General features: G+C 43.9%; 1 protein-coding gene across 50 annotated transcripts in view; it reads left to right on the top strand.

Annotated features, from left to right (window-relative positions):
- Positions 1–13,773, top strand: part of SORBS1 (sorbin and SH3 domain containing 1) — a 230,003-nt gene that overhangs the window by 64,904 nt on the left and 151,326 nt on the right. The window lies entirely within an intron of this gene.

The raw sequence follows: 13,773 nt of genomic DNA, 5'->3' as shown, positions 1-13,773 counted from the left end.
GCAGGTAAGCGCCTTGCTTCTGTGGCAGTTGAAAGAGGCAAAAATATATCCTTCACAAGAGCGTGTCCGTGCCGAGAAGAGGGTGCTTCAAGGTATGCTAGCTAGCTGAAGGTCACGTGAAGGACTCCCATGAACTGTTTGAGGGGAAGGACCATCATGAGCCAGGGAGACAGTATGACCCCGTGTGTCTTGATTCCCGCCACACTATTGAGAAAAGCCCGTGTGTTTTCTCACTGGCTGGTCAGCTTGCCACCATGTGGACCAGGTGCTGGGATGACCCGGTGAGACAAGTTCCGGGGGCCTGGCCACATGGGGAGCTTGCTGAATGCTGGGGGTTGGTGCAGGAAGGACAGGCGGTTAGGACAGACAGGTCCAGGGTTGGGGACCCCACTCGGGCATGAGAGCCTGACCAGATTGCTATGTCTAAAGGGACACAATGGACATTCTGCGTCCCACAGCCAGAGTCCCATCTGGCGGGCAAGAAGAGCTCCATGGTGGGGGTCCTCAGAGAACCGTTTGGTCTCAGGTGGGTGGGACACTACCCATTCAGCAAATATGTGTTAATGCCTACTCTGTGCCAAGGCACTGCTCTGGGCACTGGAGATTCACTGGTCTAAAGGCAGACTTTGTCCACAGCTCTGAAGCTTAGATTCGAGTAGGGTGGCAAACAAGAATGTGAGCTCCATGACGGCAGAGATCTTTGCTTATCTTATTCACTGGATATCCCCAGCTCTTAGAAGAGCACCTTGCATGCAAACATGATGGGTACTCGCTAAAAATTGTTTTATGGACAAAGTAGATCACTAAATAGATAATATCAGGTGGTAATAGGTGCCATGGAGGAAAAAAAAAAGTGAGAGCCACCCCACTTTGTGTTTTTTGTTTTGTTTTGTTTTGAGGGGCTGGAGGGACTATTTTTGAAAGAGTGGCCTGAGAAGACTTCTGTGCATGGGAGAGAGAGGGAGAATATTCTGTGCAAAAAATCTGAATGGAGTGAAGGAATCTAGGGGGAAGTGTGTAGGCAGAGGGAACAGTGAGCGAAAGAGAAAAGCCTTTGACGTAAACTGAGCTTGGCATGATAGGAGAACAGGAGGGCAGCCAGTTTGGCTAGCCTTGAACTGGGAGGTAGGTATGGGGAGGGAGAGTGATATGAAATGAGATCAGCGGCAGGTGGGAGCCAGATCTTGTAGGCCACGATAAGGAGAGTGTGATTAGACACCACTGGAGAGTTTGAACGGAATTATTTGTGCTTTACAATTATTTTCCTGGGTCCTGAGTGGCGAATAGACTTTGGGGTCAAGAGGAGAATCATAACCTGAAGGGGTCCAGGCAGGAGATAAGGGCATGGCTTGGATTAGTGTGGTGAACTCAGGATATATTTTGAAGGTCATGCCTGCTGGATTGGTGTGGGGTGTAAGCAGAAAGAGTCCAGGATGAGCCCAGTGTTTTTGGCTGGGTGAATGATGTTGCTGTTTACCGAGATGGGGAACAAAGAGGGATATATGTGACGGTGTTTGGGGGCGGAGGACCTGAGGGTTCAGTTCGGGCATGTTAACTTTGAGATGCCCATTTGCTATTCTCATGGAGATCTAGAATTGGCTGGGGCTGGAGATGGTCCCTTTGAGAGTCATCAGCATGTAGATGGTATTTAAAAGCTGTGAGGCTGAATGAGATTACTTAGGTAGAGAAAGCAGTGCGAGGTAGGATTTGGACAGAGAAAGAGGCAAAGGGTGGGTTTTCCGTAGAAAACCCCTAAGAAGTAAATGGAGACACATGCTAATGAATATGGTATGATTTCATGTAATACAAATATAAATTATTCAAATGAGATAATGATATAAAAGTAGTAAGGTCTCACCTTATATTAAAAAAAAACTTGAAGTGCTGTGACTCCCCAAACCAAGAAAATTAGTTTTAGAGTTGTGTAATTTTAAATCGGGTCAGCTGAGAGAATTATAAACTACATTTATGCAACTGGCACGTGGCTGTGCTTTCGGCTGGCAGGCAGAAGGTTCCAGCATCCTTTGCCATTAATAGCATGTAAACTACACTGTTCTTTATCTGTACTGCCACTTCTGCAAGCCATTTTGATGACTAAGTTTAATTCACTGTTAATATGTTTCAGGTTTTTCATCCTGTAATCATACCATCCAAAAGTTCATTAAACGAAGGCTCGCGAGCGTGTAAAACCATGCACGAAGATCAGTACTTCTGCAATCAGAGTTAGAAGTGATTCTGTTAAAAGGTCAAAGAGGCCTTTCTTTGTTTGCAGAACCACAATTTAGGAAATATTTAGAATATCGCTGAAATATGAAGATAAACTATATCGCGGCAAAAATATACCCTGATGCTTGTAGTAGACGTATGTGTTTCAGGTACCGCCCATATCCCTCAACTGCCATTGACTGACAGGAGAAAATCAGTTCTGAATCATATACATTTTTATCTATTTGTGGGCTCTGGGCATGCACCTGCTACATACAGTTTTTGTCTGCTTCTTAGAGAATTCGCCCCATTGAGCTTCCTGCACATTCTCATTGGGCTCTTTAGTTTTTCCATTTTCACACTGCCTGGTGAGTTTGTTTAGTCTTGTTATCTCCGGTCCCCATAGAAATTTTTGCCCTCTTCTTGAAGTTGCTGCCCAAAGTTGGCCTGCCTCCTCCCTCTTGCCCTGGGCTTCGGGCCCCACCCATCTTTGACTGCCCTAGTGAGCCTCCCAGCTTAGCCCTCCCCAGAGGCTTTTCAGGATTCTTTAGGAATCCCTTCTTTGGGGAGACTTTCACCTTTTTCCCCCAGGCCTGGTCTTTACACGCTTTTTGTGGACTTGACAAAAAAATAGGAAACCAGGGTCCTGTTGAGGGCAATGTGATAAACAACTGTTCTAGAATGTACTGTTTCAAATTGCTTGGGCAATGGGCCGCCCTAACTTGTGTTTTCATGTATTTCAAAACCCTTGTATCTCAGTGAAAATATTCTCAATGGGACTTCTGGAGCATCTTATAGTAATATGCGTTGGTTATGTACAATTCTATATCTATAGCAAATGATTTATGGTGAAATGAAGGTTTTGGTTGAAGGGTATTTATTCATGACAACTGACATCAATCCTGGTTTTAATTTGTCTTTTCTTATAGAGTAGAACCTAAATATGATTAAAAAGAACGAAATTTACTGACAATCATGGGAGGATTTCTCTTCCCTACTTACTTCTTAGTAAGTGCTTTTAGGAATTTAAAAAAAAAAAAAAAAGGCTGATACCTTCTCCTGCCCCTGGAGACTGAGTGGTCAGGCATTAAAAAATGGTGGTATCCTTGCGGCGCCTGGGTGGATCAGTCAGTTAAGCATCCAACTTCAGCTCAGGTCATGATCTCAAGGCTCATGAGTTTGATCTCAAGGCTCTGCGTCGGGCTCTGTGCTGACAGCTCGGATACTGTGTTTCCCTGTTTCTCTGCCCCTCCCCTGCTCATACTCTGTCTGTCTGTCTGTCTCTCTCTCTCTCTCTCTCTCAAAAAAAAAAATAATAATAAAAATAAGCATTAAGAAAAATTAAAAAAAAAAGATATTTAAAAATGGTGATATCCTCCTTAAGGTGAAAAGCAAAACAGTGCTTCAGTGCCTGTATGCATGTAGACCATCTCAGGAGGAGATGCTAGAGAGGGGTAGCTTTTTGGGGAGGGCCATGGTATAAGAAAGAGACTTCTTTTCACTCTATACCCCTTTTATACTAACAAAAAAAAAAAAAAAAAGAGCTGCCCAAAGTGGAGTCACTTGTGCTAAGACTCACATCAACAAACCAAGGCTTAATACCTAACCTAATTATGTAACTTTTAATAGTCAATCAGGAATTACCTGCTCTGCAGTAATGAGAAGGTAATCTGCCTGATAGATACCCCTCTCCCCCTCCCCCTCCCTGCCTCCCCCCAAAAGAAGGTGACCTTGCCTGGGACAACCTACTCTTTGCTAGAACAGCTTTGCACCACGTCCTTCTGCCTATAAAAATCTTCCATTTTGTATAGTTTCTCAGAGCTCCTTTCTGCTAGAGGGGATGTTGACTGATTTGTGAATCATTGGATAAAATCTATAAGATCTTTAAATGTACTCCATTGTTTTGCTTTTTAACAACTTCTAAATTTTTTTATATCATGTTTATGTATTAACTTTAAAAAGCATGATAGTATCCCTTTTAACCTTTAATACATGATCCCGAAAACTTACAGTTCCTTTGTTAACTTGGTTTTCTAAGTGCCCTTGCTCGATGTATATTTAGATTGAAAACGTTGCCTGTTCAGTGTCTATTGCCTTTATTTGTTCTGAGCCTCTGTCTTCATCAGCAGGTTGAGACTAGGCTTCTTTAACTTGAATTTCAAATTTTTTGCATATATTTTGCATATGTCAGCCCCATTGCTTTCTTTCCTCCTTCTTTCCCTTCTTTCAGAAAGGATTTAATCAGGCTGTTTCTGGCCAATATTTTATTCCACAGCTTTAGACAAATATGAACTTGAAATGAGGTGACCTTGCCATGAATTGAACCACAAATTATGCTGTTTAAACCGACATCTCTCTGCTGCCCTTTGGAGCAAAATATTGTTGCGTTGCGGAACAGGACATGGAATTTGGAATCCGGTGGTTGAGAGTTTCTAACCCCAGAGCTCAGTCAAATTTAAAAGCAACCCTAACTCATTTTCCTTAAGAATCTCAGCTACTGGAGGGAAATGCTCAACATGGAATTTACGTGAGTTGTCACCTTTCCTTAAGTGAAGGTGTCGAATACCAATGTTGCCAGTCACTATGCTGTTGTTGGGCAGCTGTGTGTGCTGTTGGGGACAGCTTCTGCAGAGGTCATTGTCTAAAAAAGTATCTCCCTGGACTTGCTGTATTGGTTTGTGTCACCAGAGTTTCAAACAGGCACTTTCTGGCCAAAGTTACTTTCTCCTGTAAAGAGATGATACCCATTTCAAGCAGCAGCGACATTTTTGAGGTGTTGCTCTTTCTCCAGAAGATTTACACCTTTGATTTTGTACTTTTTAAACAGGGAGTTTTATCACATTTGCCGGCCACGTGTATAAACAAGATATTTTCTCCTTTTCCATCCAGTGACTACAACTAGAAAGTGAGAAACCTCTTTTGCCTTTCTTTTTCCTCCCTGGTTTGGGGAAGTAAACATTAGATCATACGTGGGGCTGTCACAAAAACAGGGAGCTCATCATCATCTCCTGTGATTCCTGAACATCATGGGAAGAAGTCCCTCTGAGTGCTCCACTGACTAAATTAGACAAGGCACCATCTGATACCTGCTTCACAGCAGTGCCCTCATCCTGCAGTCTCCTTATCAACGTGGAGATGACTCACTCTGTTTTCCTCACTCAGAGAGATTTGCTCTGGTTTGCTGATTATGGCAGTGATTAAATAAAAAATGGTTCCTACAGAGGTATGCTTGAAAAAATAACTGCATTATTTTTGCTTGAACTTGCACAATTGAACTTTCATATTACAGTCAGTTAGGTACTGGTTCTTAGGCTTTTTTGGGAGAGGGGTCAAGACCCCTCTAAGGCACATATGCACGTTGCCTAATTTGCATATATAATGGATTCGCACCCCTCCACCCAGTTATCATGCCTTCTAACTTAGTCACACAAACCATTAGCATATTATTATAAGAGTGATTCTGAGCAGCAGGTTACCTGCTCTGGATGGCATTTCTGTTAGAGAAAGATTAAGGAAGATAGCTATGTTCAAAGCAGCCTAAGTTTATTGAAATTTGCAACTGGCCAGAATTGGCTCGATATGGACTCAACAGCTGGAAATACTCTTCTATGAATTGCTTTTTTTTTTTAGTTTATTATTTTGAGAGAGAAAGTGAGCATGAGTAGAGTAGGGGCAGAGAGAGAGAGGGAGAGAGAATCCCAAGCAAGCTCTGTGCTGTCAACACAGAGCCCAACACGGGGCTCAGTCCCACGAACCATAGAGATCATGACCTGAGCCGAAATCAAGAGTCAGACACTCAACCACCTGAGCCACCCAGGCGCCTCAAATTGCTATTATTTTAATAAAAAAGGGAAAGAGGTACTTTTACCCTTTTTGCTTTCCAACAGCTAATCTCATGTTTTTCTCAAATTCATTTATTCCCTCTTCTCACCTCCCTGTTCAAGAGAAAAGTTATTATGGAGAAATATAGGTTAAAAAAAAAAAGCGTATAGAGCTCAGTCTTCATTTTCCAACCAAGTTTGTTTCTAGATGTTGCATTTGTTCCCTGAGTTAATTACGTTTCTAAGCATCCTGTCTGTTGTGGCAGGTTACAAACTAGCTGCCCAGGAAACACCAGTTTTAAGTATTTGAAGTAAGTGGCCAGAATTTTAAAAGTGAGGCAATTTCATATAATTTTATTTCTAACTCCTCTTGACCGAGTATCTTGCAGTATCAGGCCGTATCCTTGCGTGGAGCAGAGTGGGCTAAACAGAGGACCAACGGTTGTCCCTCTTGTGGGGGCCTTCAGGGCCCAGTTTGCTGCAGTCCCCGCATACCCACTTGTCACCTGCTTAGCTCGCTCAGGCTTTTGGTTTTGTAACCTGTGACTTATGGTTTCAGTTTCAAATCTTACCTCAAAGAATCAGCGGATCTGGAGGCTCAACAAACATTGTTGTTGTAAATTACAACCTTTGTAAATTACAAAAACTAAATTCAAAATGATAAGGAGAGGGGTGCCTGGGTGGCTCAATCAGTTAAGTGTCCGACTTTGGCTCAGGTCATGATCTCACAGTTCATGGGTTTGAGCCCTACATCGGGCTCTCTGTGTCACCTCAGAGCCCCCTTCGGATTCTCTGTCCCCCTTTCTCTCTGCCCCTCCCCAACTTGTGCTCCCTCTCTCCCTCTCTCAAAAATAAACAAACATTAAAAAATTTTTAAATAAAATGATTGGGAGAAAAATGGTTGGGGCAGTGGAGTAGTGAAACAAATATTTTTTTCTTCAAGAGATTTGTGTGTTTTTTAATAAGAGGAAGGAAAGAAAGCAATAATGTAATTTTTAGAGTATTCTTTACAAATACCAAATGATTAGATTAGTTTTGAAACATATCATATATTCTACATAATGTGGTTTGCTCATAAAATTACCATATTGGGAACATTTATATAAATCTAATTAGATTTTTTTCTCTTAAATATTTTCCTTTTTCTTTCTTCAAATGGAACTGAATTACTGAACTTGAAGGAGCTGAACATTTCTTAAGTTTTTTTTTATAATAAGATCAAAATATAAAACTGGATGACAGAAGTCACCATTTTCACGAAACAGTTGTTAGTTTTTGAGCCCTGGTACCTTCCAAAGTAATGAGTAGATTACAGGAAAGGAACTTCACACAAATGAGACCAAGCCAACAAACCAACCTCAGATTTTAATAACCATGTGAACTAACCATTACCATTTTATGAACTTTGTGATAGGCAGTTTCTGTTTTTTTCTAAGAATTCCTTTTTTTCCCCCTCTTAAAATCATTCTTGTAACCTTCTGAAAATGGGATGCTAGCCAGGATGCCGACAACGTCTCCGTCCTTTAGCTTTCTGGTTTTAGAGTGCAAGCCCATCACAGAGGAGTCTGGGCTCCTCACCCTGGCCACCCTGACTTGCCACCTACCTTAGAACAACATACCCTCTCTGGGCGTCATTTTTTTTCTTATATAAAATGAGATCATATTTGGGTTAGCTGTGAAGAATTCTCTGACATGTAGCAAACCCTTCATTCTGGGCATAAGTTTTGGGAAACTCTGGTGTCCTGGCCAGACAAGTTCTATGGGGCTAGAAGAGCAGAGTCTCAGTGGAGAGGGGTTCCTCATGGTTGCCTCGAATAGACATGGAAGAGCTAAGTACAATGAGGTTTGTACTCAACAAGCTCACGGCATGACCCTCAACCCACCATTCTGGGAGAGGACTCTGGACCTCTGCTTAGTAGACAGGACAGAAGCGAATTAGGAAGAATTTTATCTTCTTGGCATTGTGTAGAATATTTCCAACCTTTGGTGCTCCCAGGTCTATGAGTGGACTCACGTTTGCTGTTCGGATTATCTTTACACTTGAATTATACGATCCAGGGTCATACTTTTCCTTTCTTTGTGGCAGTCCGACACCAGTTACATACCATCTCTTGGCCATTACGTGGCAAAACTGTTGACCGGAACAAAAAGTAAATGGCAAGTGGAGAGGTTTTAGCTGAGTAAACGATACATGTTATAGAACATGGTCAACACAGGACGGTGCCATAGAGGTTGCTGCGGGTGTTTTGTGGTGGGCCTGGGTCTGCAGTTAGCGGAGAGTGTGGTGTTCTGCTTGTCATTGGTTGGCAGCTTCTAATGGCACTTGGAGCATGGAAATATAAATATATGCACATACACTGCAACATATGTAATATACATGAAATGTATTGTGTGTGTTTTATATCAAATATATTGTGTTTTTTAGGAAATTTATGTCAGGAATAAATGGCACTGCAATGATTTCAGTGCTGCTTGGGTTATCATTAAAGGGGCTGTGGTATGTAGGAGCCCATTAGGGACCAGAGACTAAGCTTGCAAAGGCCTTGCGATTGTTTTAAAAGGCTTTTGACATATTCTAGGCTGCATTCTTGGCTCACATACCTAAAGATACTGTGGATTTTGCAACTCATTAGATCGGCTCTTCAACATTAAGTCAGTGATTTGTTTTGTTTACTTGTTTGTTCAGACAACAGCTATGGAGTACCTAATACCTTACATAGTGCCTTTTGGCATTTGGAACATATCCACGTACCTTAGCCACTCAGGTGTGCTGGTTTCAGAGGCCAGTCAGATGCGCAGGCAACAGCCTGCATTGGTCAGTGACCGTCTTTTGTGCTTGTGAGCAGATATACCCACAGCTTGGCCTGGGCTATTTAGGAAGGAACTCGGGACAGGTGGACAGAAGGGTTGCTATGGGGGCTGGGCTTGGACAGTCGTGCCCAGGAACAGAGGGGGTGGGAGTCCTCTGCTGAGCATGAGTGGGGTGGGTGGGATGTGGTTGTGGCTCTGAGGAAGATGGAAACTATTTGGAACAGCTGCCGTGGGTTGGGCACTAGGGGCTGAGCGAGAGCTGAAAGCTAGGCCTGCTGAGTAACTAGGAGGAAGCCGTAGTGGACAGCAGGTGTGGCCTGGCTGTGTGACTCTGGGACAAGTGGAGAGGCTGGGGTGTGGGGTGGCGGTAGGGATTGGCCTGTTGCTTGATGATTGACCTAGTGTAGGCATATGTCAGCAGTGTGAGAGTGGCCGGACAGGGAGCTGTCGAGGGCGTCTGAGGGTGCTGGGCAATACCTCTACTTAGCATGGCTTATAAGGCCCTTTGTGTCTGAGCTACTCCCACCTTGCATGCCCTCTTGGGCCATTCCTGTGTACTTTTATACATATTATTCCCTTGGTCAAATTATTTCTTCCTCCAAGTGTTGGCCCAGGCATCAGTGCTGGGAAGCTGTTCCTGCTTGCACTCGGCTCCAGTCTCTGCTGGGGCAGCTGACCCTTCGCCCCGTCCACATGTCTCTCCCGTGGTACCGTAGAGGCTTGTTCACAGGCTGCTGGCATATGTGGAGCGATGGGTTCATTGAGTAGAGAACTGTCCTAGTACCTAGACGTACAGAATGTGTTCGGTAAATGTTTGCTGAATGGAGGCATAACTGCTGTGTTGCAGTATTAGTTTGTAATATTGGGTACCTATCTATCCATCCATCTATTGGTTGATAGAGTAAACAATACATGTTATAGAACATGGTCAACACAGGACGGTGCCATAGAGGCTGCTGCGGGTGTTTTGCGGTGGGCCTGGGTCTGCAGTTGGCAGAGAGTGTGGTGTTCTGCTTGTCATTGGTTGGCAGCTTCTAATGGCACTTGGAGCATGGAAATATAAATATATGCACATACACTGCAACATATGTAATATACATGAAATGTATTGTGTGTGTATACATATCTTAACTGATAGGTAGATGATATATGTATTAGATATATATTAGATAGATAATATATATGTATAAATATTAGACCTAGAAGAAAACCGTAAGATCAGCTAGTTCAACTTACTCATTTTATAGTTCACGGAGAACTGAAACTCAGAGAGATTGAGTGCCTAACCTGATGTCACACAGCTTGCTCGAGGCAGAGCTAGGACTCAAAATCACCTCCCCTGTCTCCAAATGCCATATTCCTTCCACTGTGCCACAGCAGTCTCCGGATGTGTCTGTGCATGACTTAAGTGTGTGAAGACAGCAAGACTCTGCCTCTGCTAAGTGCGTGGTTGCAGCCTAATGTCACTATTCATGGTGGTATGTTATCTCATTTTTCTCCTAGGGAGGAAAACTGTGTCCTGACAATCCGAGGACCTTTTCCTCCGCATTGTGCCAGGGTTACAACAGCCCTTACCTCACTGCTTCCCCTTCCCTTTCCGGGTTTGTCCTAGTTTATCTTTGGTTAGGGCGAGCATCAGCAACTGTTTCTAAGTAAATAGAGGAATTGCAGATTCAGGGTTTGTGGTTTCCAACATTCAGTGCTTTGGGCTTCAGCCTGTCCCCTTCTGACTGCTGTCATTGCTACTCCTGTCTCCAGATTGCCCTGATTTAGCATGTGTTCAAGACTGGTAGTGTACAATGGAAGTTTCCTTCTTGGAGCAAGCAGACGAACTGACAGAGCACTGAAAAAGGGAAGCCTTAGGAGAACGAGAGTGGGCATATGTCTGAACTGTTCTGTATCAGTAAAAAAAGAAAAAAAAAAAAACAGGGTATCTGTTGATTTCCAGACCCATCCTTGGAGAATGAGATACATTTTGGTTTGTCTAGAAATGCTTGTTGTGTATTTTCCATCTCCAAACTTGTCTCTGTGCTTTTGGATAATATTTGATGCTTAGAATGTTCTGTCTAGGGTTAAAGTCTCAGGGTGACAGAGGGTGGGGTGTGGCTGGTTCCCTTACCGCCTATTCATGGATGACGCAGTTTTGTGAGGTTGGTTCCAGGTCACTGCAGATCTTCTTAACTCCCTGCCCATTACCCTTGGTCTGAAGTACCTTAGGGTCAGTTCCAGGACTAGAAGATCTGGACATGAGTTCTGGGGGTGGAGGTAACTGGTTTGAACCTTTGGGCTCATCTGTTAATTAACCAAACAGTACATGGCAAACAAATGCCCATTTTGAAAAAAATGCTTTGGAGATCAGGGCCTTCAGAGTTTTTATTACTTCAGGGAGCTCTTCAACACTGCTCTCTCTAAGCACTTCCATACTCCCCTCACTTTTTTTTTTTTTTTAAGTAGGATGATGCTCAGTGCCCCCATTAGCTCAGAAGTCCTGTGGCTTGGAACAAGGCCAGTGTCTTTGGTTTTACAGGGTTTCTGAAGCCACTTTGGACCTTCTTGGCTCCCAGGCACTTGGGAGCCTGTTTCTGATTCTCCCTGGGCTGGTTTTGAGTTCCAGGTATTGAGCTGAAAGTACATCAGCCAGGGAGTTGGACTGCATCAGGAAGTATTTTGATTTGCTATATTCTCTGCTTGGCATCTACTCGTTTCCTTCAGGGACATCCCCTTCCTTGGAAAAAATAACTCCAAAGATGCTTGTCTGACCTATGAGCTAATAAGAAGGCACTCCAACCAGGCGCTTCCCTTTAAGGATCTTGGTTTGTCAGTCACAGGTCACCGGGTGAGAAGGGCATCACCAAATTTAAAATGTTCCTGCATCCACTCCTCCTTGACCCACCTGCCGGCAGTGGTCCTTATGCTGGCTCACTTTAGAATGACAATCTTGGGACAGAACCAGCATTGACGATAGCAGATGTTGGCCAGAGAGCTTTTTTTTTTTTTAAGTTTATTTATTTCCAGAGAGAGAGAGAGAGAGAGAGAGAGAGAGAGAGAGAGATAGCACGAGCAGGGGAGGGGCAGAGAGAGAGAGAGAGAGAGGGAGAGACAGAATCCCAAGCAGGCTCTGAGCTGTCAGCACAGAGCCTGACACGGGGCTCAATCTCACAAACCGTAAGATCATGACCTGAACTGAAACCAAGAGTTGGACACCTAACCAACTAAGCCACCCAAGTGCCCCTAGAAAGTGTTTCTAAGGTGTCAGCCATCACACTGCTGGTATACCCTAAGAGGTACCCTAACTGGTGGCCTCTCTGAGCCCCAACCCTGAGCTCTGCTCCAGGTGTGTGTAATCTTCCTCTGTGATGCCATAACTTCTCTGTAATTAGGAACGAGAGCATTAGAAGGGGCTCTGCTGGGATCCCAGAGCTGTGTTGGGACCTCATCTGGAAGCTCTCTGAGGAGCATCATAAGGGCTCTCACATAGCTAAACTTGACTGCTCTTTTCAGTAACCACTTTGGGCTCTTGGTCTGTGTGAAGCATGTGGCCAGGGATAGGTAGATTTCATGTGTATTCACCTTAAATTTCATCTTGTTAGATTTGATTCATCTTACAACCTCCAAAGAACTTTAAATACCCAGCTTTTGTCATCTAACATGGTGATGAGCCCTCCCTCATGTATGTCACCTCTAGATACAAGTTGTAGATCAAAGGTACAGGACAGGCCTAAGTCCCCGTGCCTGCAGGCTGGTGGCTCAGTCATCTCTATGTAAATCTACCTAATTGCTCATATTCATATTCACAAGGATATCATAGAACTGTTAAAGCCTGGCTCGAGTGAAGTTATGCTCATCTGAACTATCAGTCTTCTAAATCTAACAAAAAAGAGAATTGGTTCAGTTGATACTTGATTATAGTGAACCTCTGTCAGTTTTTGGCAGTCATCACTCTTGAGTATTCATCTATGTAATACTCCAGGCTAGAATTTTTCTGGACGTTAGTGCCAAGCCTGTTGGCATATACTTCTAGAATCTTCCTTTTGTTAATTATTTAGTTCCTTATCTTTGAACGCCATTCCTTTCTTTGAGGTTTCTGAAGGACTGCTGACGGTGATTCATCTGCGGCATGTGTCCATACTTTGGCTGTCTGTGGGTGTGATTCATCTGAGCCTAAAAACCTGACTGGACTTAAAATGGCAGTAGCTCCCCCGGCTCCACACCTTAGTTACCAGAGTCTCCTCTTCTGGTTTGAAGAACGTTCCCTTAGCGCAGGCGAGGAACTATTTCTCTTCTCCTCTGCTGGCTGCAGCGTCCCACTGGCTTCCCCAAACAGGCCTATGCTTCTTTGCTTTTCTTCTCACTCTGATGCTAATTTGACAAACAAATGACAAACAAAAACCTACCCCTGATCGTTATTCACATTTCTCACCTGTTGTAATTCATCCCAGATACTAGCCTTTTGGACTTTCTTCTGACTGATAAATACTGCTGTCCTTTGTTTAGCTCCATCTCTATTCTATCCTCCTGAAGCCCAGACATGCAAATAGAGCATTCCATGCTAGGAGTGCAGCCCTTTAAAGGACTTTGCAGGGCCTTCCTGGCTGTGGTCCTCCCCGGGCTCTTTGGACCACAGGAGGATTTCTCCAAGCTCAGATAACCTCTGCCTCCCTGTTTGCCTTTCTGATACTTAGCTTCTCACCATCATATTCTCTCTCATTTTAAGCTCTGACTGGCTCTCTGGGCTGCCTGGCATAACCCTGTGGGGCTGAGTTAATGACTCAGGACAGGAGTCGGCCATGCTGACCGCCCAGAACTTTCATTCCCACCCTGACTCCCTGAGAGACCAACCAACTCTTCAAACCTCCCACCCAGGGCAGGGCAGGGCTGGGGCCACCGATACCTCTGCCAGAGTTGAATTCTCAAGGAGCATCTGGGCCTCTCCCTG

Source organism: Acinonyx jubatus, chromosome D2 (assembly GCF_027475565.1).
Source record: "Acinonyx jubatus isolate Ajub_Pintada_27869175 chromosome D2, VMU_Ajub_asm_v1.0, whole genome shotgun sequence".
Taxonomy (NCBI): domain Eukaryota; kingdom Metazoa; phylum Chordata; class Mammalia; order Carnivora; family Felidae; genus Acinonyx; species Acinonyx jubatus.
This window is presented reverse-complemented; position numbering and strand designations above follow the sequence as displayed.